Source organism: Jaculus jaculus, chromosome 6 (assembly GCF_020740685.1).
Source record: "Jaculus jaculus isolate mJacJac1 chromosome 6, mJacJac1.mat.Y.cur, whole genome shotgun sequence".
Lineage (NCBI taxonomy): Eukaryota > Metazoa > Chordata > Mammalia > Rodentia > Dipodidae > Jaculus > Jaculus jaculus.
This window is the reverse complement of record NC_059107.1, coordinates 70,898,195-70,925,594: the sequence shown is the minus strand read 5'-3', so window position 1 is coordinate 70,925,594 and position 27,400 is coordinate 70,898,195. Positions and strand designations below refer to the sequence as shown.

General features: G+C 40.5%; 1 protein-coding gene and 1 non-coding gene across 4 annotated transcripts in view; one reads left to right on the top strand and one right to left on the bottom strand.

Moving 5' to 3' along the window:
- Adarb2 (adenosine deaminase RNA specific B2 (inactive)) overlaps nt 1–27,400 on the bottom strand; it is a 646,431-nt gene that overhangs the window by 179,105 nt on the left and 439,926 nt on the right. The gene's annotated exons all lie outside the window — the stretch shown is intronic.
- LOC123461839 lies at nt 14,317–14,423 on the top strand. Its single transcript, XR_006637904.1, has one exon. It is a non-coding gene; the product is annotated as a U6 spliceosomal RNA (small nuclear RNA).

Sequence of the window (27,400 nt, the reverse complement as noted above, 5' to 3'; positions counted from 1 at the left end):
CTGAGATTTCAGGTGTCTGCCACTATGACCATCATTTCACATGTGTGCTGGGGATCTGAACTCAGTCTTCATGCTTATGCATCAAACACTTTACTCACTGAGCCATCTTCCCAGCCCCTCATATCTGACTTTTTAAGGGTGTGTGATCTCCTAGTGGAGTTCCTATGTGGGGAGCATGGCTGTGGCATTGCTGACATAGGGTCTTTCTTTCATGGCACCTGATTTGGCCTTCTTTCCTCAGTGATTTGACAAAACTTGTAATGCATCACAGCAGTAGCACAATCAGATACCCTGTGATTTACTTGTTTTCATTTTAAATCCTCTGAGTTGAATTCTGAAATCTCAGCCCAAGTAAGAATTATTTGGCATACTTGTTATCATTCGGGGATAAGTGCCTATGGTTACTAGGTTGTTGTGGTTGGATCTTAAATGGCCTCCAAAGGTCCATGTAGTAAAGACTTATTTGGTCCTTAGCTGGTGGTCCTATTAGGAAGAGGGTCAGTGGAGAAAGTGAAGGCACTGAGGTATGTCCTTGAAGGAGATGTTAGGACTTCAATGCCTCTTCCTCCTCTTTGTTAATGCATGTGTATAAGTGGATTTATGGTGTGTGTGTGTGTGTGTATGTGTCTGTGTGTGTGTGTGTGTGTGTGTGTGTGTGTATGTAGGTACCTATGTATATAGGCCAGAGGACAACCATTGTTAGTCAGGAATGTTATCTATTTTTTTGATACAGGGTCTCTCACTGGTCTGGATCTCACCAATTAGGCTAATATGGCTGGTCAACAAGTCCCCAAGATCCTCCTGTCCCCACCTTCTGTTGAGATTGTAGGCATTCCCTATCATGCTTGGCATTTTTGCTTGGGTTCTGGGGATTGAACTCAAGTCCTTATGCTTGTGACAGAAGTACTTTACTAACTGAGCAGTCTCCCCAGTCCTTCTTATCACTCTTTCTGCTTCTAGGTTTCCACAAGGTCAGTAGCTCTGCTTCACCACATTCCCCACCATAACTTTTCTGCCCTACCTAGCAAGACCAAATCAACAGGGCCAAATGTCCATGAACCTCTGAAACTGTGAGCCAATCAATATTTCCTCCTTATAAATTGATTATCTTAGGCATTTTTTTTTTACTTTTTTTTCATAGTGACAGAAATCTGACAAATATAGCAGATAAATCTGATGGGGAATTACTTGTTTGCAATATGGGAAACCTCACGTCTGACTATGAGGTCCTTTTAAGGGGCCGGGCTTTATGTTATGCATTTCTCTTTTATTCCTAGCAAATCTAGCATCAGGCACACTGTCTGGGGCAGAAGACTTCTTGATGTAAATGTCTGTGAGGTAAATGAATGGATGGGCAGATGGATGATAGATGAATGGAGGGAAGGCTGAGAAGTGCGAGAGAGTAATGAATGAATGCATGGGTAGGAGAAGGATGGACAGAGGGAGGGATAAATGGATTTATACATGGAAGCCAGTCTCTTTGAAGGTAGGACTGACCACAGTCCACTAGCTGAGCTATGAACAAAGTTTAATAGTCAATTATGTTTTTGTCTAAATTCTGAGAAAAAATTGGTATATTTTAAACAAGAATAAATAAATATTGGCTGGGGATATGGTTTAGTGCATAAATCTCTTGCCATGCAAGAATGATGACCTGAGTTTAGATTCCCAGAACCCACATGAAAATAGCAGACAAATGTAGAAGCCCTCTTGAAATTCTAGCAATTTGGAATCAGAGACAGTGATACTGGAGTAAGCAAGCTAGCTAGACTAGCCAAGTGGTAAACTAGGGGCCCTAATGAGAGATGTTGTCTCAAAAAATAAGGTGAAAAGTGACAAATGATGCCAACCTCTGGCCTACACATGTATGCATGCACACTTGCATTCACAGACACACACATACACACACACACACACACACACACACACATACACACACACACACTCATATCCATATGTATGTATGAACACACATACATGCATGCCTACACACCATATACATGCAAAAACCCAATCTCTAGCTAGATGGGAAATAACTCTGTCTCTTTCCTCATATTTCAAAAGTTATGAAAACAAAGCTTGCACATCCTAATCATCTCAATGTTTTTGTAGATGTCTCACTGTTTGTTTTACCTTACTTAGAATACACAAGTCAGTGATATGCTTGCATTACAAATAAACTGCCTTCCTGTAAATTAACATTGAATTTGGATTTGAATAGTGCTAAATAGGCCTTCCTATTTGGCTGTGATGGTAGATGGGACCATTCATAGAATGTTTCTATGTATCTTCAAAACAAATATAAACATAATTAGCTCTTCTTCAGAAATAATTTGGTTGTAAAACCCCATGATTTCTAAACATGTCTTCCATTTTAAGGAACTCCAGTATGCAAGCAGTGAAATATATAGCATCCATAAATTTAGCACCAATTCATCTCAGAATTTACTATGGCCTTTACTGCAGAAAATTTTCCAACAGTGAGATTTTGTAATGCATTTAAAGTGTTATTCACTTTTGGATAACTAGATACAACCCTTTAAGCAATGAAGGAACACTTCCACTATAGCAATTATCTCAATGTTGTGTGGGTGCTCATCTTTGTCTCTCGTATTCATTATATGTGTTTTACAGTTATCATGTTTCTCTGTTTCTTTGGTATCTTAAATGCCTGGTCTTTAATTAATATTTTAAGCATTTAAAGGATATTAGTTGATGACTTGCACATGTATCTCTGTATCCTTCGAGGACCCTAACATACCATGGGAACACCCTTTCCAATATTTGTTGAATGATATCCTTACTAAAGAGAGGTGGATAATTCTGTGTTATGATATATGAGCACTGTGTAGCTGGGCAAGTAAAATGAAGGTTTTAAATGTTCCTTGGATATTTCTTCTTTGTATAAAATAAGAATGACCTTTGCAACTCCTTAGGTTCAGCTGCTTTTGAATTATGAAGAATTTCTTGTGAAAAAGGCATTTCTTATAGCCTACTTACCCTTAGAAGAGTGTGACTTCTCTGTAAAAAAAAAAAAAATTACACTTCCATAGTCTATGGAGGACTACCTATGTCAGATGAAATTTTATTCTTGTCTGTAGTGCTCAAAAGAATATTTCAGCTCATTACTTCCTGAATTCATCAGTGATTCTCAGTGGTAATAACCTTTATGGTGTGTGTGTGTCATCTTCTACACTGGAACTCCTCTCTACTCTTCTCTGCCACCTGTAGGTCCATAGCATACAATGCGTCAAGACTCCCAAGAAATCAATGGACATATTGAACTGGGTTAGTTTAGAATAAATTTAATGATAATTTTCAGTCTCTGTCTCTCTTAGTTAGAAACATTATGATGGCTTTGGTTTTTACTTATTTATTTTCAGTTTTGTTTGATTTCTTTGAATCTGAGTCTCACTATGTCAGGCTGGCCTTGAACTCACTAATCCTCTTACTTCACTTCCCAGGGCTATAAATATAGGCATGCACCACCACATTAGGCTTTCTGTGTATTTTATATATAAGTAAGAGTTGACTTTTACAAAATAAGGTAATTACCAGGAGAAAATATAAAGTAGGTTCAGATAGTACCTGCTCAAAAAAGCACATTAGGTATAGAGGTGCACATTTGTATATATGTGTGTATCTCTCCAAATTAAATTTCAGGACTAAATAACTAAATTTAGAACAGACAAAATATGCGTACAAATCAACAGTGTCCAACTTTTTGACATTGTGCCATGAAACTGTCATAACAAATGAACTATACTACTTTGGTAGCCATCCTAGGTTGCATGTGACCCACAGTTCACAGGTCTAATGGCACAATGCTTTTAACTTCAGTGAAAGAATACACATACTGTTTTATATTATATGGTAACCTAGGAAACTACTATGCATTGAAGGGAGTGGAGCTGAGTGTTCTGATTTCTTTGAACTATGTAGTAGAGTTAATGCTGTTGAATATTTGTACAAGGAGGTGATGGTTTCATACCAGTCCCCATCTATCTATACTTCCTTATCCATTGTTCCTTCACATTGTTCTTGAATGAGTTTGAAGTCTCTGATATCCATTATTTTATTTTGCTATAAAGTTTGGGAGGTGCACAGTGCTTCTAACTCTTTACTCATGCCTCAATTAAATTTGGTGGGTCCCAAAAGCCATAAAATAGGAAGGAGACTAATGATATTGGAAGGAAGAAGGGTTTAGTGGGAGTGGAAGGGGTATGAAGGAAGGTAAGCTGGGTAAAATATGATCAAAATACATTACATATATGGATAAAATTGTTAAAAAGTAAAAAGGGCCAATATTAGTATTGATCAGTGGTAGAATGCTTGCATAACATGTACAAGGCCCTGGTTTGATTTCTAGCATTGAGATCAATCAATCAATAAACAATCACATAGAAAAAAATGATCATTTTAGCATGATTTTCTTCTCTTGAGAAAATAAGGGGCATGAACTTATAGTCAGTGCCTGTAGTCAAATGGACAGGAAACACATCATATGCATAACTCATACAGACTGTGATCTAAAATAGATTAGCATTATCCACTTTGATCAAGCAGGATTTGTCCCACAGATGCAGGGATGGTTCAACGTATGGAGATTGGTTACAATAATATACCACATAAATAAACTTAATTTCAAGAACCACATGATCATCACAATAGATGCAGAGAAGGCCTTTGACAAAATACCACACCACTTCATGATAAAGGCACCAGAGAGATTAGGCATATATGGATGGTTTATATCCCAATACAATAAAGGCTATATGTAAAGAACCTAAAGCCCAAATAATACTTAATCTGGAAAGACTCTTTGAGATTGGGAACAAGCCAGAGGTGCCCATTTTCACCACTGCTCTTCAATATAGTACTAAAGTCCTAGCCTATGCAATAAGTCAGGAGAAAGAAATATAAAGGAATACAAATTGGAAAGGAAGAAGTCAAATTAGCCCTACTTGCAGATGACATGATCCTGTAAATAAGTGACCTGAAAGTCTCCATCTCAAAATTCCTAAAGGTGATAAATTCCTTCAGCAAAGTGGTGGGATACAAAATCAACACACAAAAATCAATAGCCTTTCTTTATGCAAAGGACAAATATACAGAGAAAGAAATCACTTAGGCTGTCCCATATTCACAAAATAAAATACCTTGGGAAACACCTACTAAAAATGTGAAAGATGTATGTAATGAAAACATAAACATACTCAGGAAAGAAATAGACAAGGACTTGAGAAGATGGAAGGACCTTCATGCTCCTGGATAGGTAGAATTAATATTGTGAAAATGGCAATTCTACCAAAAGTAATATACAGATTTAATGCAATACCAATAAAAATCCCAGCATCAAGCTCTCAGGGAAAGAAGGAACTCTGGAGGTATCAACATACCCAGTCTAAAGTTAGATTACAAAACCTTGGTAATAATGACAGCATGGTGCTAGCATAAAAACAGAAACATAGACCAATGGAACGGAAATGAAGACCCAGCCCTTAGGTCAAGTAAGTACAGCTACTTGATCTTTGACAAAAGTGCCAATAATGTAAACTGGAGAAAATATAGCATCTTTAACAAATGGTGCTGGACAAATTGGATAATGACATGTACAAAAATGAAACAGACATGCTCATCTCACCATACACAAAAATCCACTCCAAATGAACTAAGGAACTCAGTATAAGATGTGAAACATTTCAAATACTGGAAGAAAAAGTAGGAGGAACTCTCCATGATATAGGGGTGGGGAAGAACTTCCTGAACAATATGCCAGTAGCCCAGGAAATTAAAAAAAAATCTTTCAACCAATAGAATCTTATGAAGTTGAAAAGCTTTTACACAGAAAAATGTACCATAAGCAAAGCCAATAGATTACCCACAGAATTGTAGAATGGGAGAAAATTTTTAGCTATACCACTGGCAGAGGCCTAATATCTAGAATATATAAAGAACTCAAAAAACTAAACAATAAAAAAATCAAACAACCCACTCAAAAAATGGGGTAGAGGAAGAAATACAAATGGCTAATACACACTTAAGAAAATGTTCAATACCCCTAACCATCAGGGAACTGCAAACATATATTGCTGACTCAGAACATGGGACCTGTCTGGAATCCAGAAGAGAGCCAGTCCCTAGACAGACCATTTAGTGTTGGAAAGCACTACATGAGCTACTAGGGAAAAGTAGCCAACACTACTGTGAGCAAGCAGAGGTCTAAGCTACTCAGAAGCAACCAGCCTGACAAGAAATACACACCAGTGCAATGATGGCATATAGCCTTGGTGGGTAACTGATGGCTTTCTTATTAGCTAAGAGATGTGCTCAGTAAAAAAGGAATCCATATCTGGAACTGAGAGCCAGGTCAGAATCCTATTCAGACAAAGATTATGCTCTTTAATATCAAGCTCTCACCAGTCTTTGGCTAAAAGAGGGTCTATGTGGTGGTTTGATTCAGGTGTCCCCCATAAACTTAGGTGTTCTGAATGCTAGGTTCCCAGCTGATGGATATTTGGGAATTAATGCCTCCTGGAGGGAGTGTATTGGTGGGGGCGGGCTTATGGGCTTTATAGCCAGTTTCCCCATGCCAGTGTTTGGCACACCCTTCTGTTGCTGTGGTCCATCTTATGTTGGCCAGGGGGTGATGTCCACCCTCTGCTCATGCCATCATTTTCCCCTGCCATCTTGAAGCTTCCCTTCGAGCCTGTAAGCCAAAATAAACCTCTTTTTCCCAGAAGCTACTCTTGGTTGGGTGATTTCTACCAGCAATGTGAACCGGACTGCAACAGTCTATATCCATCAAAATCTCCTTAAATTAATAATTCTTATTCTATTTAACCTATGATGACTTCACTCTCTGTTAGAGAATCTATTTGTCTTTTCAGAAGGTAGCAAAACCCAATGAGATAAAACATCCCCCACGTTTCTACCAGGGCTCAGGCAAAACCACAGAGAAACTGGGAGAAGAGCAAGAGTGCTGCTCCCATTTGCACCTGACAAGCAGCACCAGGGTGAACAAAAGAGATGCCAAGGACATTCAACACCTACCAAAGCAGAGATCTAGAGGCTCCTAAGAGCTCATCATTTAAGTAGACCTAAAACACACCCACCAAGGCTCAGGAAATTGTGTGGAAGAAGGGGTGGAAAGATTATTAGAGCCATAAGTTAGAATGTCATACCCAGAGGCATTGTCTTCCCCCGAAAACTGGCTGCAGCTCCTACACCGCATAATCCACAGCCCCATGGAGAATACCAGCAACCTTACTGAGAAGGGTCCTCAATGGAGTGGTGGAAGAGAGGAGGGAAAGGATGGTATCAACACATGATTTATCCATTCAAAGTATGTTCTTCTTTTTAATTTTTAATTTATTTATTTAAGAGCGACAGACACAGAGAGAAAGACAGATAGAGAGAGAGAGAGAGAGAATGGGCGCGCCAGGGCTTCCAGCCTCTGTAAGCGAACTCCAGATGCGTGCGCCCCCTTGTGCATCTGGCTAACGTGGGACCTGGGGAACCAAGCCTCGAACCAGGGTCCTTAGGCTTCCCAGGCAAGCACTTAACTGCTAAGCCATCTCTCCAGCCCTCAAAGTATGTTCTTAATAAAAATAAAAATAAACATAAAAAATCAAGTCACATGAACCAGAAAAACACCTGTCTCTCCATATTTCCTGTAGGCTGGATGCTGTTCTTTTATGATCATTTGGGGGAGGCATTTTTACCCTCTAACTTTCCGCTTCATGTGTACACCCTAGATTCTGTTATTCACAGTATTGCTACATGTTTCACTATGCCAACTTTATGTATAAATTTAGCAAGAACCAAACTGCAGCAGACAGTTCCTGGAACTGTCCTGTGGAAACCCCAACTGCTCTCCTTTGCTCTTGCTTACTTTAAAAACGGGTAAAGTAAAAACCATAATTGTTTAATCTAACTTTTTATGAGTTCTTGCCTTTTCCAGCATGAGCCTCATGAAATACTTATATTAATAGCTTATGATGTTGTCTCTTTAATCATCATTCCCAGGTCACAGTGAAAGGGTAGCTAAGAGGCTCAGTGTCACACAAATGGTCACTTACAGACAGGACTAAAATTCAGATCAACTTGACTTCTAAATTCCTTCTTAGAATCACCTCTGTTCATGTGAAATGCTATGGAATCCAAAGATGGTTCAAAATAATGGTAATTTCCCACTTCTAGAGACAACTGTAAGATGGGCAATTATTGCAGAAGCTCTCCAGCACCTGTGCACCTTGCCTCTTCCCAAGGGATGAAGAGATTGGAGAGGTTGGCCTCCTTCTTCCCTCATCCTCTCATTGACTCTTAAACCTGCACAATGTCAGTGTATTAACTTGCTCAGGGGTAAGGGTTGAGGTAGTTCTTTTTCTTTTCTGCTTGTGATTGTGGGCACTTGGATACTTGCCTTCTTTCTGGACTGTAGGTTAAGAAACCCATTCTAGGCTTGTGAGAGAGCTTAATAGTAAAGTGCTTGATTCACAGGCATGAGGACCTGAGTTTGATCACCATAACCCAATCCATATACAAAAAGCTGGGCATGGTGATGTGCATTTGTAATCCTGGTGCTGTGGAGGTAGACAGAGGATCCCTGAGACTCACATGCCAGTCATCCTAGGATAATAAGTGAGTTCCAGGCTACTGAGAGACCCTGTCTCAAAAAAGTGGACAGAAACTGAGGAGGTCCTAAGCCATCCAAAGGTTTTCTTTTGGCCTCTACGAGCACTTGCAAACAAATGCATACCCGCCCCCCCTCCCCCCCCACCAAAAGATCCTTATGTCATCCTTATTTTATCACTCATGACATTTGTCACCCACCAGGCCCAGAATAATACCCATAATGAACAGAACTAAGACTGGAAAAGCTTTCCTATCTCTAAAACTATGTGACTTCTTGGTTACACAAAGTGATAACTTCTATCAGGATGACTTGCCATTGTACACACACAAAGACACTCAGAATTTGAATAAATTACTCAAGAATACCCAGCTGGAAAGTGGGACAGGATATAAATTCGTCTAATGAGTTCCAATTCCTTCTTGTCTTCACTTCTCTGAGTACATGCATGTTACCATAGCTACCACAGGTTAGCCACGCCTGTGGGTGTGTATTCCTGTGTTCTGCTGGGAGCCCTTCAGAATTGACAATGGAAGACCATTCCAGTTTCCTGCATTGCTGGAGATGGCAAACATGCATTTCAGGATCATGAGGAATCGAGCGCTGTAGAGCTGCTTGACACAGTTCCAGCCCAGCTGTCTCTTCCTTGAAGTCTGATGTGGCCCCTCTATAGAAAAATTTTTGGCTCTCTATGCTACAGAAATATGTGGTTTTCTGTATAATGTTTGTCTTTCTCTGTCTTTCACTTGGTGTCCCAATTTCTAAGTTTACTTTTCCAGTAAAAATTGGTGTTGGTGAAGTGTTGGTCAATGTATCTGAAAGAGGCTCTGGCATAGATTTGGAAAAACGAGAAAATGGGTCAAAGATAATTGTTTTCCTTAAAGGCCTTAAAGAAAGTCAGGCATGGAGTACAGTACGCTTACGAGGAAACAATGAACCCCCTGGAACAATGTAAAAATTGTTATATGACTAATTTTTCTAAATGGTGGCAATTGCAATTGACTCTTTACCAGGAATCCTTACATAAAAACAACCGAAGTCAGAAATAGCTTAATTGGGGGGACCAAAGTCTAAGTATTGGAGGAACGTGAAAAGGAAAATTCAAAATAAATAATTAAAGGATAAATGGATCTGCTGGATCAGTGATTAATGATGGGAAGCCCCATTTGTGGTTGTTTTATCTCTCACCTTTAATAGAGTAATTGAAAGTAGAAGTCCAGGAAATCACAAGTGCTTGACTGCACATACATGGGGAAAATGTGAAAACAGTTAATCATTACAGGGGCCTGATGACTTTACTTGAGGTGAATAATTATGGGATTGTTTGATGATAAGGAATAACAAAAAGTTTCTATGAATTCTGTGAAATTGTACCTTTCTTGAAGTTTGTTCTTGCATGACGTGATCGGAAAATAAAAGACTGAGGCTAAGAGGTGTGTTAGCAGAGAAGCAGAGAAATATAGAAGCATGGAAGCATAGAAACAGCGAAAAAAGAAAGAAAACAAAAGAGAGAAAGATGGAAAAACTCAGCTGCCTTCAGCATTAGCCTGTCAGCTTGCACCAGAACTTGACTTCGAGTCGTTATTTCGCCACTCCCTTTCACACCTCTCTTCAGGGACCCTCCTTCAAGCCAGGGCTGGACCCTGGCACTGCATGTGGCTCTGTCAGTGATCTGCTTCTTCTCACAAGAGCAGGTGGGCTACTTTGACTGGTGTGTGCTGGACTGTGCTCTGGGGTGACTCTGCTTGTTAGGATAGCTTAGGACTGGCACTGCCTATTCTTAGGGGCAGGATCAAAATTCTATGGCTAGATATGGAAGCCTTCTTACTGCAGACATTAGCTTCTGTTAGCCTATTCTGTATTACTTCACATTCCTGGTTTCGGCATTGTTCTAGAAGAACAGTGCATAAATGCTACAATGGTCAGTACATGGGTTTTATGGAAACACATTCACTCTAATTTCTCAGTTTGGATAGCTAAATAAAACTTCAACCTCAAACCCTGCATCCTGAGAGTCATTTTACTAAGAAATTTTTATCTTATGGAAATTTCACAAATGGAAATACTGCAGAAGAGGGCTTTTATCACTGCACTTATTGCAGTTGTGACCAGAAGGAAAATGCCCTGTGTTCAAAACATTCTCCCACATGGTTGGTGTTTGTGTGTGAACTTTTGTCTGTATTCCTTTCATTTTAAGTACTTGAGTGAATCCAAAATTACCCAGAGTGCATTAATTTAGAAAAATACATTTTAAAAATGTTTAATTGTATGTTAATGGTACAAAGTATTGTTCCAGTTTATCACCTTCCAGGCATCATTAGGCTCTAAGACGAACAGATGAGTGACAAGTTTGTGAGAGTGATATTGGGACCTGAGAATAATGAGCTTTTCCATTCCTATCTGAGTGGTTCTTACAACACTTCAGTTCCTATGCCTTATTAGAGTTGTGCACATAGATGCTCCTCCAACCTCTGGGAAAGCAAGAAGTCCCAGAATGTAACATTTTTGAGCATACTTGACACTAAGTCAACCTCTGACTCTTTTAAGGAGACTTTTGGGGCTAAGGAGCAAGGGGTGAGAAAATGAGATTGTTGGAAACAAAAGATCCCCTGGGGTTTCTACCCTTGTCTTCCTCTTTCAACACTACACAAGGGCAGCAGGTCCTTTAGAATCCAGCAGCCCTGAACCACCCTGTTAGAGGAGGTAAACCCACATTCTCAGAGATATCCTCGGTTTTCTCTTTGGTTTAGAAAGCAGGATATTAATGGAAAATACCACTGAAGTGAGAAAAGATGAGCTTTGGTTTTGGGCAAGATTCTTCAGATTTCCTGTCAGCATGGGGGTGTATTTATTGTTCTTTAAGTGTTATCAAATAGTGGCTGCTGTCATACTGTACCCATACTGTATGCATCATGTTGATATATGGGTATCCTGTATCAGATTTCATTTTTTTACAATGTGAGATCTGGAACTGAACATTTTATTTATTTTTTTTTGTTTATTTATTTATTTGACAGCAACAGACAGAGAGAGAGAAAGAGGCAGAGAGAGAGAGAGAATGGGCGTGCCAGTGCTTCCAGCCACTGCAAACGAACTCCAGACGCGTGCGCCCCCTTGTGCATCTGGCTAACGTGAGTCCTGGGGAACTGAGCCTCAAACCAGGGTCCTTAGGCTTCACAGGCATGTGCTTAACCACTAAGCCATCTCTCCAGCCCTGGAACTGAACATTTAATTGCAGCTATTTTTTTTTATTATTTTATACTTTATTTTTTGTTTGTGTTCATGTGTGTATGCATGTATGTGTGAAGGTGCATGTGTACATGTGTGCATGAGTATGTACAGCCCATACTCTCTAGCCAGTCCAGTGGTGCTCTGTTCACCCCAAAGATGGGATTAGAAAGGCTCATCTAAATTTTTCTTGGAATTCTTGATACTTCTCCTGCCTTCCAATTAGGCCTATCTGCCCATTGAGGTCATTTCCATAGCAACTATCCTGGAAATAGGAACAAGAGATACATCTACAGTATTCTCTTGGTGCCAAATGCTATTCTGAGCCTTTGTATTAACCCTTTTGTATTTCCTTACTATTACATGAGTTGATTATTTTATGATCATCCCATTGTATGGCCAGAAAGCTGAGAATCTTGGATTGAACAAACTTACTATCTATTACTGGTGAGTGCGTGTAGGCAGTCTGACTCAAGAGGCCAAGATAGCCTTCTACTCTCAGGGTATACCCCTCTGTGTCGTGTCACCTTCCCAGAAAGGAACTGAGAAGCAAACAGGGTGGGAGGCCCTGGGATATTTATGTCTGTGCTTACTGTGCTCATTAGCTGCTTGATCCTTGGAAATTCTTTGGAGGCTTCAATCAAGTTTGTTGCTCAGTAAGCACTGATTGCTGGCCTGCTGCCTATATAAGTTACTTCTCTGAGATCATATGTATGGTAAATACTTTGTATACCCCTAGTGTATACCAAGGATACTAAGCAACAGAATAATCTCAGGGTAATTGAAAAGTGAATGGGAGGCTGAGCAGATGGTTCAGTGGGTAAAAGCTCTTGCTGTGAAAGTGTGATGACCTGAGATTGAATCTTTAGAATCTGTGTGTATGTGGATATGGTGTCAAGTATCTGTAATTCCAGACACCCTCTTATAGCAAGATGGGAGGCAGAGACAAGAGAAAGCTTTTGGGCTAGCCACTTGGGTGGAAAAATGCTAAACAATAAGAGACTCTGCCTCAAACTAGGTAAGGATCAATGCATGGGATGTCCTCTGACTTTCACACATGCTCAGAGACATGTGCATGCACAGGCTCACATGCACACATATACACACAAATGAATGGGTGAAAGAGTGGTTAGGGAGAGAGAGTGGAGAGCAAGAGAAGGAGGAAGGGAGGGGGAGAGGGAGAGGTTGAGAGACATAAGGCTTTGCTGGATGGTTCATCTCCTGCCCTGGTGGTAGGTCAGATAGTGTTGGGGTATACAATGCATTAACAGGGATGGAGTATGAAGGACTACTGAATTGTTTTCAATAGAGAACAACATTTCCCCATTTCTTCTAAACTCTCACGAACCATGTTTTCTTTTAATAAAGGAGCTAGGGACCTTTGTTTATTTTTATTTATTTATTTGAGAGCTACAGACAGAAAGAAAGAGGGAGAGGGAGAGAAAGAGAAAGAGAAAGAGAGAGAGAGAGAGAGAGAGAGAGAGAGAGAGAGAGAGAGAAAGAGAAAGAGAGAGAGAGAAGACACACCAGGGCATCCAGCCACTGCAAACAAACTCCAGACACGTGTGCCCCCTTGTACATCTGGGTCCTGGGGAATTGAGCCTCAAACTGGGGTCCTTAGGCTTCACAGGCAAGTGCTTAATTGCTAAACCATCTCTCCAGCCCGACGAACCATCTTTGACACTTCTAAAGAAACCATTTTTTGCCTGTATTAGTTAAAAGTTGATTCACAGTGGGTTTTCATGAATCCAGAAGGTGATTTTTCTAAACAGTTATGACAGAGATGGTCTCCACTCTCTTTTGCTGATGATGATTAGATGTCCATCCTCCCTACGGAGCCTTTGAGTCCATAGTTGTTCAAGCTGCTTATGAACTCTGCCAGGGACATGTATAACAACACAGAAACATGCAAATAAAAATGGTCTAAGTTACCCAAGTGCTGAGGAAAACACAGAAAGAGGCTTGCCTGCAAATGGGGGCCATCTCAAAAGAGTGAGGTCTAGGATGTTCTTTGGAGCAAAAGCATACTTGGCAATGCTCTGTGTGCATTTTTATCATACTCCCTCTGGCTCTGATGACTGGGGACTCTTGTTCTGTTAACCTTTTCTGGACGCTTTCTTTCTGTAACTAATTTGCATGTTGGCATTCTCCCATGTGCCATCTTCTTTCTGCTGTCTCTCTTTTTTTCAGTGTAACAATGAAACCCAAATGAAGAGTGGGATGACCATCCCATAAAGCCTGTCCATTCCAGCAAGGCTACATCACTGTTGGCAGAAAAGATCTTCTTGCATGGGAACTTCTGGTATGTTCCCACTACCTCAGTGCTCCGCAAAGGAGCCCAGAGAGCTAAAGGGTGGGGTTTAGTGGGAACTCATCCTCAAGAGCTGAGTGGACCCTGACCTCTAGGCTTCTTCTCAAAGTGGGCAAAGAAGCTCCCAGAAATCTCCAACCTGGTGCTCACTTTGGCATCACATATACTAAAATTGGAATGATACAGAGAAGAATAGCATAGCCACTGTATAAGGATGACATGCAAATTTGCAAAGCAGTCCACATTATTATTATTTTTTTAAAGAAATCTCCAACCTAGCTAAATAGAGCATTCTTAAAGGAAGAAATATGAATGGCATATAAGCATCTAAAAAAATGTTCTATGTCACTAGTCATCAGGGAAATGCAGATTAAAACAACATTGAGATTCCATCTCACTCCTGTCAGATTGGCCACCATCATGAAAACAAATGATCATAAATGTTGGTGGAGATGTGGAAAAAGAGGAACCCTTCTACACTGCTGGTGGGAATGCAATCTGGTCCAGCCATTGTCAAAATCAGTGTGGAGGTTCCTAAAACAGCTAGAGATTGATCTACCATATGACCCAGCTATAGCACTCCTAGGCATATATCGTAAGGAATCATCTCATTTCCTTAGAAGTACATGCTCAACCATGTTTATTGCTGCTCAATTTATAATAGCTGGGAAATGGAACCAGCCTAGATGTCCCTCAACAGATGAGTGGATAATGAAGATGTGGCACATTTATACAATGGAGTTCTACTCATGGGTAAAGAAAAATGAAGTTATGAAATTTGCAGAAAAATGGATGGACCTTATACTAAGTGAGGTAACCCAGGTCCAGAAAGCCAAGTGCCACATGTTCTCTCTCATATGTGGATCCTAGCTACAGATGACTGGGCTTCTGTGTGAGAATGAAAATACTTAGTAGCAGAGGCCAGTAAGTTAAAAAGGAGACATAAAGGGAAGAGAAAGGAAGGGAGGAGAGTACTTAATAGGTTGATATTGTATATATGTAAGTACAATGATTGTGATGGAGAGGTAATATGATGGAGAATGGAATTTCAAAGGGGAAAGTGTGGGGGGGAGGGAATTAACATGGGACATTTTTTATAATCATGGAAATGCTAATAAAAATTTTAAAAAAGAAGAAATCTCCAACCTACTGAGACTTGGCACCCACATGTGCACTTCTTCCTTCTCACAGTTTGTACTGGGTTGCTGGGATGAATTTCCAAACAGACACAGTTTTTGGAGAAATGGATTTATTTCAAACTTATAGATACAAGGGAAGTTCCATTAATGGTGGAAGAAGCCGGTCCCCTTTTACAGATCCAAGACAGAGAAACAACAAAAGAGCCAGAAAACACTCAAAGTAGCAAGCACACTTAGAACTCACATAGCCTTCTCCACACCTTTGGGCTGGGATCAGATCTTCTCCCAAACACACCTTTGGGCTGGACCCCAGGATATACCCACCAGTGACACTTCCTCCAGGCAGGCCACTAGAGCTCCAAGTTACAAGCTTAATGAAGATCCTGAGGGCTGGAGAGATGGGTTATTGGTTAAGATGTTTTCCTGCAAAGTCTAATGACCTAGGTTCTATTCCCTAGTATGCATGTAAGGTTAGATACACAAAGTGGCACATGCACCTGGAGTTCATTTGCAGCAGCTGAAGGTCATGTCATGCCCATTCACTCTATTTCTCTTCTCTCTCTTCCCCCCTCCTTGCAAATAAAAAACAAAACAAAACCCATGAGTCCTTGGGGGGCATGCACTCACATTCAAGCTACCATACTTCTCTTTCCTTATACATAGTCAAGCTCTACAACTTTCAAAATCAATCAACTCCTTCATTTTGTCATCTATATAACACACACACACACACACACACACACACACACACATATGACCAGCATCAACTGAAGACCCATGTGGCTTGAAACCCAGTGGCTCCTCAGGAAGCCTCCAGGCCTTCCGGAACCATCTACAGTGCTGAGTCAGGACTGCTAAGGCATCTGGCCACGTAGACTGAGCAGCTACCAGGTTCAGTGATTCTTGGGCCTGCAACTGCTATTGGACTACTGTAAGCTGATCCAATAAATCCCCCTTTTAAAATAATTCATTCTAGAAGTTCTGTTCCTCTAGAGAGTACAAGTATAGCATATGTTATGTATACATTGTACAAATGTAAATCCTATGAATAAGTAGAACATACTACGTATGTTGTATAATGTATACTTGCTACATATATAACATATGGTACCTATTACATAGGCATTGTATAAACTTACAAATGTATAGAAGATCTATGAAGCCTTACATGCCTTACTAAAGAAATGTTTTCTTTTCTTTTTTGCATGTGTGTATATATGTACATGACCACATATATGTGCTGGTACATGAGCATGTATGTGCATGTGCAGGCCAGAAGTTGAAGTCTGGTGTATACTTCAATCACTCTCCACCTTATTTTTATTTATTTATTTATATATTTATTTAATTTTTATTAACATTTTCCATGATTATAAAAAAAATATCCATGGTAATACCCTCCATCCCCCCACCTTATTTTTTGTTTATTTATTTATTTATTTGAGAGTGACAGACAGAGAAAGTAAGAGGCAGAGAGAGAGAGAGAGAATGGGTGCGCCAGGGCTTATAGCCACTGCAAATGAACTCCAGACGCATGTGCCCCCTTGTGCATCTGGCTAACGTGGGTCCTGGGGAATTGAGCCTTGAGCCAGAGTCCTTAGGCTTCACAGGCAAGCACTTAACCACTAAGCCATCCCTCCAGCCCTCTCCACCTTATTTTTAACAAAAATATATTTTATTTATTTATTGCTGTTTGTGTATGTGTCATAGTGTGCATGTGGAGGTCAGAGGACAATCTGTACCCCATGTGAGGCAAGGTATTCTGTTCACTGATCCATTCATGAGCTTCTATGAAATCCTCATGTTTCTTTCTCCCTCCTTTCATAGAAACCCTGGGATTTATAGACACTTGACAGATTACAAGAAAATCCACTATTCCTGGCTTTTATGTGGGTGCTGGGGTTCTCATGTGTGCATGACAAGCTGTTTACCCACAAATCCCTCCTCTCAGCCTCCTAAATAATGGTAGCAATGATGTAACATATTATTGTTATTCTGACTGCTTCTCGTGAGGAAACAGAATGTAGAACGGCAAAATTCAGGGACAACTTGGTGTTCAGAAAGGCAATTTTTGCTTTGTGGAAAGAATGCCTTGCTCTTCTATGTGAACCACAAGAGGGTGTGTGTGGCCACAGAACCAAGAAGGCAGAGGTCTTGAAAGAAAAAAGCCATTTGAATAATTCTTGGTTGACACTGCTAACATATTCACTCATGAGTGGGGTATACAAGTTCAGAGAAGCAGGTAGCCTTCCTGGGATAGAAGAGTATCTTCAGGATGTGATTTGTGGAGGATTGGTCCAAAACTTGGTTTCTGAGTGTTGCTCAGGAAACAGAATCCCAGGATGTGTGGGTGGAAAATAATAAGCTTTCATGTAAACTCTAAGAATGTCTAGTTCCTAGAATCTAGGAAGTCTCTCTTTGGGTGAGGCCCAGCTAGTTACAGCTTGTTAGAGCCTCCCGGGGCAATTCCCTGGCTCAGGAGTGGAGGTAAGGAGGTAAGTGGGGGACATCCACGAAACACACAAATAAGTCAATCCTAGAGAAAAGCCCATTCTTATGACAGTGTCACAGCTCTGGAGCAGTGTGCTTCACCCTCAAGGCAAGTACCAAAAATAATACATCACAGATCCCAAGAAACATGAATTGACCTTAGACAAGAAACTCCACAATTCAGAAAAAATATCCTTTGACTAGGTAAGTTATAGAATTATTAGATAAGAAAGACTGGTTTCTCACATGACTAACTTATTAATTCCCTTTTGCAAGTTATACATTATATCATTGTAGTGAAAGAAATGTGACATTCATTTCTAATAATTGATTCTTGGGCTTCATTGGCAGAGAGTTCCTTCCAGGGTGTACCCTACATGAAGCCCTTGATAATTTTATACATAAATGAAATCAAACAGCAAATGTCAGCTCAGATGAATAGATGAGTTCATAGCAGATAACAGACAGAGGTTATAAACACTATTCAAAGTGTTGAAAATAATTTCTCAAATTTTAATCTTCTTTGATATAGAACTTTCATGGCAAGGTCCCATGTCATTGATTTATGAAAAAAATGAGCAAATCTTTTAAAATTTATTTATTTTTGAGAGAGAGAGGGAGAGGGAGAGGGAGAGGGAGAGAGAGAGAGAGAGGGAGAGGGAGAGAGAGAGAGAGAGAGAGAGAGAGAGGAAATGAGAATGGACACTCCAGGGTCACAGCATTCAAACTCCAGACATATGTGCTACCATGTGCATCTGGCTTATGTGGGTTTGGAGGAGTTGATCCTGGGTCCTTTTACTGTTAAGCTATCTCTCCATCCCTGAGTGAACATTTTTAAAAATATTCACTGGGGTTGGGGAGATGGCTCAGCAGTTAAAGGTACTTGCTAGCAAAGCCTACCAGCCTAGGTTCATTTTCCCAGTACATATCTAAAGCCAGATGCACAAAGAGGTGCATGTATTTAGATTTTAGTTGCAGTGGTGAGAGACCCTGGTGTGCTTTCATCCTCTCTTTCTCATCTCAGATGAATAAACAAGATATATTTGAAAATATCTATTGTCCATCTGTCTTTCTTGGGAGTGGAAGGGCATATAAGCAGGGATGGGGCAGGATGATAGGAGTATGGGGAAGGGCGACCAAAATTATATATGAAAATGTCATAAGGAAACCTGTTACTTTGTAAGATAATTAAGAAAATGAGAGCAACAGTTTGTAACCCAATGAGATTATAATAGATTAGTCAGAGAGACCAGGAAATTAATAATAATAGTGCCTTTATAGAAATTTCTTCTATTTATATGGTGTTTTTGGTATGTTCATAATGGTGGGAAGCACTCTAGTATCTAATAGGAAGGGAACATTCTTGTTCCTCTAGCACATGAGGGATGCTTAGTATCATTGTTGAGAGTCTAGGATCCTAGGGTCTTTACAGACACATTTTATACCATTAATATTTGCCTTCTCAGAACCTAATTCACAGAATTAGGTTTCAACACTTGCTTCTGGGGTGACATTGTGCAGCTTGTGAAGTGTCAGTGACAGGAGCAATGCAGGTGCCTGGAGATGCCTCTCTTACTGGTTTTTCAGCCTGGTCTGTGCCTGCCAAGGTCTTTAGGCTGGTGTACAGTGGCTTCTCTCCATTATTATAATAATACCTCCCCTCACAAGGCAGCATGGTGAGCAAAAGCAAGTGTGCATGTGCACGTGTGTGTTGCATATGTATGTATACATGCTCATATGTGTTTATGTGGAGGCCAGAGGTTGAGGTCAAGTGTCTTACTCAGTTGCTCTCCTTGTTTTTAGAGATAAGGTCTCTTATTTACCTTGAGTTGATTGATTCCATTAGAGTAGTTGGCCATCAAGTCCCAGGAATCCTCCTGTTTGTGCCTGTCCAGTGTTGGGATTATAGGTGCTCATCACCATAACTGGATTTCATGTAAATTTTGGGAGTTTAGACTCAGGTCCTCATGCGAGTGTGGCAAGCATTTTGCTGACTGGACAATCTCCCCAGCTTCTACCACTTGCTTTTTCACTGAAACAATTTACAAAAATCAAGACAAGGTGTTCCTCTTTAGTTAGTAATAGTTCAGAGAGAATATTGGGTGTGAGTACTCTAGTCTGACCCAGAGCCTGAAACTTCTAGAAAGAAGGAATGCATCAGATATGATGCCATTCATGTACCTTCAGTCTTGGACATAAATTCCACCCTCCAATTGCTATCTATGGATGAAACTGTGACCCTCACACACAATGCTATGGAGGTCTCAAGGTCCTTGTCTATGTGTCATGGAAGTGAGCTTTAGTTTTTTCCAGGCTAATGGCTGAACTGGTATGGTAAAAAATTTAAACAATATCTATAGGATAAGGGACTGAAATATATATTTTTGTAAATAACCTTGGCAATACTCACAAGAGACTCAGAGGCTCATATTTAGGACTCTTATTCATCAACTAAACAAATCATTATTTAAGTGTGTGATGTCACCCATTCCCATGCTTCCTAGGACTTGATGTTATAAAGGAAAGGGATAAGGGCAGGTGGAAAAATGGCCATGTTATATTAAATCTCATCACATTTGTTGCTTTGAGAAGGGGACGTTAAGAGATAGAACAACAGTGGGCCTGTGAGTACAGAGACTCATAGATTGGTGGGTAGGCTGACACATGGGGTAAGCTGTCCCAATCATAATAAGCTGATTTGCCCTAACCTGATGGTAGTGTATGACCACATACATGCTTGTCAGGATGAGTAATTAACAGATATGCTTTTATGAGGCTGTTGACTTGCTGAAGTTTAGTCACCTATGTAGTGAGAGTGAAGTAAGAATGTTATCATTTCTTTGTCTTTCCACAAAATTAGGTAGAAACTCATCACAGACCAGTAGTCACCCATTACCCAAAGTCTGATTGAAATTTTCCCCAAGCCCATGTCTCAGGGATTTTTTAAACTCTAACATCTTTGAAGTTATCACCAGTGTTGTGATTATGTGACCTTTACTGAATGTTTCCAGTGCACCAGACACTTTTGATTCTATGACATTTCCTGAGGACAGAGATGATGAAGGAGCAAAACTAGATGGCATGAGGGAGGAAGACAAGTGACCAGGGGAAAACAGCAGCTGACTGCTGGTGGGTGTTCTTCATTTTCTAGCTATGCCTGTTAGGCTCAGAAAATCATCCCCTGACACTATTGGGAAGTTTAGGGACTCACCAGGAAGACAATGTCTGTTTTGTTTGTGTGTCTTTATAGACAGATGCTCTCCTGAGATGAAGTTCATATCATAGTCTATTGCACTGGCAGTTTCCCCCTGTCTTGAGGCATGTTGTTGATCCCAGTGCCCCAGGGAGATGACAGAAATCAGAGCTGAGAAACACAAGAACAATGTCAAACAATGTGACTGCCTGTAAATGAGAATAAGTGTAAAGAAAGTGGTTGCATTCAACAAATCATGGAAGCATAAAGGGGTGCTATTTGTGGGGAAGAAGGGCACCAGCATAAAGCGGAGGGGGAAACAGAAGGAAGGCAGTGTTGGGGGCATATAAAAACAAAATATAATGATATATATGTATGAAAATGTCCAGTGAAATTAATTTCTTTGTACAATGACCAATAAATTAAAAGGCTGGGGATATAGCTCAGTCAGTAGTTCTTGCCTTGCAAGCATACAGTCCTGAGTTCAATCTATAGAACCCATGTAAAAATGCAAGACTTGGTGGTACATGCCTGTATTCCCAAGACTGGGGGCAGAAGGAAAAGATAAGAGGACCCCTGGAGCTCACTGGCCAGCTAGTCTAGCTTAATTGGTAAATATAAGTGAGTGAGAGTCCCTATTGATGTACCTGAGGAATTACACCTGATGTTGTCCTCTGACCTCCACATGTTCGTGTACATACATGGACACACACACACACATACACACACATACACACACACACATGTATGTGCACAAGCACACTCACAAACATGCACACATATCCATACATGTTAAAATTATTTTAAAAATTAATTAGAAGCAATCACACAACTTCCCACTAAAATCCCCTCACTGTTCTTTTCTGCTTCAGGGACCACCATAGCATTAGGATGTGCTCAGAAGTCATTCAAGAATTGCTGCAAGCTGGGTGAATGGCCAAGGGCAAAACCTCCCTTACTGTCTCTGCCAAGAGGAGGTTCAACTCCCTTTTGGACAGTGCAGCAAGGAGTATTCCATGGGTAGACTTCCTATATCTACAGAAAGGACCCACTAATGCTTCTGGGATGCTTACAGATCAACCAACATAGACAGGGTTAAGCTACTCAAAGCCAGGTGAATGTGACATCCACACCTACTCATTTTTTAATTTAAGTTTATTTAAAATTTTAGAACCTTGCCATTGTTAGTTTGTTATGACAATCTTAATGAGCCTGAGTCTGACCTTCTTTACAGCAGTCAGGTACTGCCTCTTTCTAGTAGGATGATGAAACAGCACATGTGTGAGATGAGAGAAACCTGCTGTAAAGCAGTGAAAGGCATTGGGGCCACTTGGGTGTTCTGTCCTGTGCAAACAGTTGGCTTGTGTCCTGCAGTGCAGCTCTGATTAATGCAGTCACACACTTAGTCCCATTGGTCTTCGGCTAATTTTAGGGACAAATTTCATGAAATAGGATCATGCATAGGTGCCCTGATTCAAATGTGCAATAAAATGCCAAGACTGAAAAAAATGGTTCATTTCAATTACTTTATATATTCCCATGGCTTCTTCCCCACTCTTAGTAGAAATAGCTATAAGAGCAGGAGAGGGAATGGAGTACTGAGAAATGGACAGGGGTGAAGCTGCAGGCACAAGTCACCACCAAAGGATCTCTAATGATTTGGTCAAAGCAGCCAATTTGTAGGATTTGCTTTTGAAGACATTTCCTTGCTTAGGAAAGGAAAGGGAAAAGGAAAGTGTATTTCAGTTGCTCTGACTAAATCTTTGAAAAGCTCTGTGAATACCAGTTTGCTCATGGAGGTTTAAAAACAAGCAAATAGGCTGGAGAGATGGCTTAGCAGTTTAGGCGTTTGCCTGTGAAGCCAAAGGGGCCAGGTTTGATTCTCCAGGACCCACGTAAACCAGATGCATAAGGGGCACATGCATCTAGAGTTCATTTGCAATGGTTAGAAGCCCTGGTGTGCCCATTCTCTCTCTCTGCCTCTCTTCTAGCTCTCTTTCTCTGCTTGCAAATAAATAAAAATTAAAAAAAAACAAGCAAAAAAAAACTAAGGATTAATCAAGTGTGAATGACAAATCCACAAACAAGCAACTGAACTACCTTTTCACAATTATCATATCCATAGGGAAATGAAACTTCTTTACCAGCATTACTGAGTACACTTATTCTCTTTCCTAACCAGTTTTCATGGCAAGGAAATGCTTAAAAATATATCTTTGTTGTTGAATTTATAGTTTTTTTTTTCAAGGTGGGCTCTCACTGTGGTCCAGGCTGACCTGGAATTAACTATGTAGTCTCAGGGTGGCCTTGAACTCTTGGGGATCCTCCTACCTCTGCCTGCCAAGGCCTGGGATTAAAGGCATGGGCCACTACAAGAATTTATAGTTTATCTGCATGTGTATGTGTGTATATTATATGTTCATGGTTACAGGCATGCTCATATGGTGTGGGTGTGCTTGTGTGTGAAGGTGTAGGTGTGCATGTGTGTGTATATATATGTATGTAGGCTAGATGTTGATGTAAGGTGTGTTCTTTAGTCATTCCCCACCTTATTCTTTGAAACAGGGTCTCACTGAATCTAGCACTCACAAATTTGGCTAGATCAACTAGTTAACAAGTCCCAGGGATACTCCTGTCCACCTCCTGAGTGCTAGGACTATAGGCATGTACCACTACATCTGACATTTTTACACAGTGCTGGGAAACTGACTCATGTCGTTATACTTGTGTGATAAGCAGTTTAGCCATTAAACCATCTACCCGGCCTTGAGCTTATGATTTAAACATTTATGAACTCAACTCCTTCCATGCCAGATATGCAAAGTAAACTGGAGAGAGAAGCAAGTTCTGCAATTTTTAAACAAATCATTTTTCATGAAAATGCTTACAGGTAGTGAGTATTTTTCTGCTTACTTGGTCTGGTTCCTACTTCCATCTATTAGCTCAGGAAAGTCTTGTTATCAGTTGTAGATAGATAAAACATGGAAGATTCTCCACAACAATTTACAGAACCCTAGGCCAGCATATTCTTTCAGCATAGGGAAATCTGACACCTTAGCTCTATTCCATGTCTTAAAGACATTAACAAAAACTTGGTTTTGTCAGTCTGGCTAATTGTCATATCTCAAGAAATGGAAGGTATGAGGCAAGTCAAGTTTTAAGACACAACCTGAGGTATAAGAAATGATAAAAATTAGATCCTGATGAAATCATAGCTGCAATTTGAACCTTTGTTGCATTTGTCATGCTACTGAACTTACTCTTACACAATCCAGACTGCAAAAAAAATCTCTATTGTGTCATGGTTTACCATTATAAATCATCCCTTTAGGTGTTTCAAGAACATTTAAATTATGAGCACAGCAACTAAGATCATGTATGCAGACACACTATGCAGGACTCAAGGACAGGTGTGGGAGGTTCTACTTCCTTAGAATATTATCCTATGTATCCCATATGTTCCCTGCCCTCACTCTAGAGATTTTTCTGGAAGGTCACCATCTGCATGCTGTTCTCACTATTCCTAAGCATGTCACATATGAAACACTTTTTTCTACACTATTACTTAAAGGAGAGAACTCCTTCTAGGGTGGCTCCAAAGCCTTGTTTGTAAGACCCAGTCATTGGCTAAAGTAATAAAAAAAAAAAATCCTGTATGTAGCAGTCTTCTATGGAAGCAATATGTACCTCTTAGAACCAGTATCTAGGCTGGCCAACCTGCAAATCTAAGAGTGTCTGGCAGAATATGAATTTTGGTGTCAGTGCCTAAGTTCCAGAAATTGCATCTTCCCTTTGTGCTGCTACAGTGTCCCCAAAGGTTACTCTGCGGAGCTGTCCTTGCTCAGGAAGGCAGGAAGTGCACCGTTCTGATAGTGCAGGCAATAGTTTTGAAGATGCTTTGTTTGAAGCACCATGGTAAGTGGAAGAAGAGCAGCCAGCCAAGGACACATCTTAGGGACTCACAAGCTAAAATGATGGCGATATTATGTTCATTGTGTATATACAAAGGAGAGAGGTTCTTGAAATATAGATAAATGGGGTTTATAAAGTATAGATGAAGGATTCCATGATGCTTAGATGGGGCATGAAATATATACAGACGGCTTCCACGATGGTTTCAGGTAGTTTCTAGGCAAAGATGGTAGTCCAAACCATATAGGCAGAAGGCTGATGGTGCATTTAAGAGATTCTGTTTTGTCAAGATGGGGATTCATGATGTACAGACAGAGGTTTCCATGGTGAATAGCCAAAAAATTCTATAAGGTATATATAGGATTTCCCCTCCTACATAGATGGAAATTCCACAATCATAGATGATCTATAGAGAGGGGATTCCTTAATGTGTAGACAGGGTCCACAATGTATATACACAGGCTTTGTGATTTATAGTTGGAGGTTCTATGTCTAAAGATGAAGTTTTTATGATTTATAGAGGTTGCATGATGTATAGATAGAGATTATATAATGCACTGGATAGGGCTTCTATGATCTGTAGGTGGAGGTCTCCTGATATATAGACAGGGGTTTTAAGAGGCCCAGAGTTCTTTGGAAGATAAGATTTAGGGAAAGCAGAAAGGCAAAGCAGTATTTATAACAATATTTGGAGTCCTCTTATAACCCCCTCATCCCAAACTCTATCCAGGACAGGCTTTTAATTCCATAAAACTACCTATGATCCCTGGCCCTGAGTCCCACTGTCATGCTTGGCCCCCACCCAGCTGCGAGGTGCATGTCCCCAGGGGGATGAGAGTATAATGAGCCGCTGGCATGGAGGCACCACAGTGGTGTGATGAATGGCCTGCAACACGCGTGCTGCTCTGTGCCCTTCATCATCCAGTCGGAGTGGTTAGCAGACTGTCAGAGAAAAATAATTTAGCAGCCATGGCTTTAATGGATGTGCTGCAATCTGAGGTCAAATGACTATTACAAAGTAGTAGCGCTGCCTGGTTTCTCCATCGTGAGAGCTCAGGGTTGACAACATGAAAGAAGAAAGCATCACACCCAGAACTCACTGACATCCTTCAATTTCATACAGTGGGAAGCAGGAGAGAGACAGGGGCAGGGGATGTTTCCTGTTCAATAGTAAATCCCAGGCCTGGGAAGGGGACTCCTAGGAGGGATCCAGACTCTCTGTAAAGTCCTGTCAGGTTAAGTGAAAGAGCAATAGTCAGCACACCCAAAGTCACTGATTTGGGCTTCTTAGACAAGATGGACAGAGATGTGAGCTGGCCCAGACACGTTAAAGGTCACATGCAGCCTCTGAAGGAGCTCTTACCTCTGCCAAGCCTGGCTCCAGGCAGTAGGGGATTACACTAAGTGAGGTAACCCAGGCCCAGAAAGCCAAGCGCCACATGTTCTCCCTCATATGTGGATCATAGCTACAGGTGATTGGGCTTCTGTGTGAGAAGGAAAATACTTAGTAGCAGAGGCCAGTAAGTTAAAAAGGAGATATAAAGGGAAGAGAAAGGAAGGGAGGAGGGTACTTAATAGGTTGGTATTATATATATGTAAGCACAATGATTGAGATGGGGAGGAAATATGATGGAGAATGGAATTTCAAAGGGGATAGAATATTCTTATGGCTGTTATTTTAGACTACAGATAGTATAGAGATGGACTAAGAAGAGAGTAAAATCAGAAAGATGGAGGCATGAAACAAGAAATAGGGTGCAAGGCTATAGAATTTCTTGCTTTCAAGTACAGGAGGACTGATCTGGAAAGTGTTCTTGCTTTCACAGCATGTTGTTAGTTGGATTGTGATTTTATTTGAGTGTAAGTTGGAAGGCAAGACAGATGGAGACTATGGCCTATGTCCCTCTCATCTGCTCCTTAGAATCATCACTGAATGCTTGACGAATGCATTTGAGATGAAATGAATGTGTAGAAGGTAGCCCTCTGTCAACCAGAAGTCCTTCAATATTCTTATTTGAAGTATACATGTGTAGTTAAGTGTTGTATGTATGTATGCATATGCAGAACTGCATACATTGTACATATGCATATGAAGGCCAAAGAATAATGTCAAATGTCCTCCTTTATTGATCTTGTACCTTATTTCCTTGGGATGGAGTTTCTTCCTGAAACTGGAGCTTTCCCTGAACCTGGATCTGGCTGTTTTTCAGTTAAACTGGCTGATCAGCAAGACACAGTGATCCTGTCTCTGCCCTCCTCAGCGCTAGGGTGACAGAGATGTGGGGCCACACCTGGCTTTTTATGTGGGTGCTGGGAATTGAAATTAGATTCTCATGATGCACAGCAGCAAGTTGTGTTACTTGCTGAGCCATTTTCTCAGCACTGGAACTCCTTCATTATTTATAACCTCTCCTTTTGCATCCAAGCTTTGTGCAAAGCAGAACATCTATTTTTGTAGCCCATGCTTGCTTAGAGTTAAACTAATGAGTGAA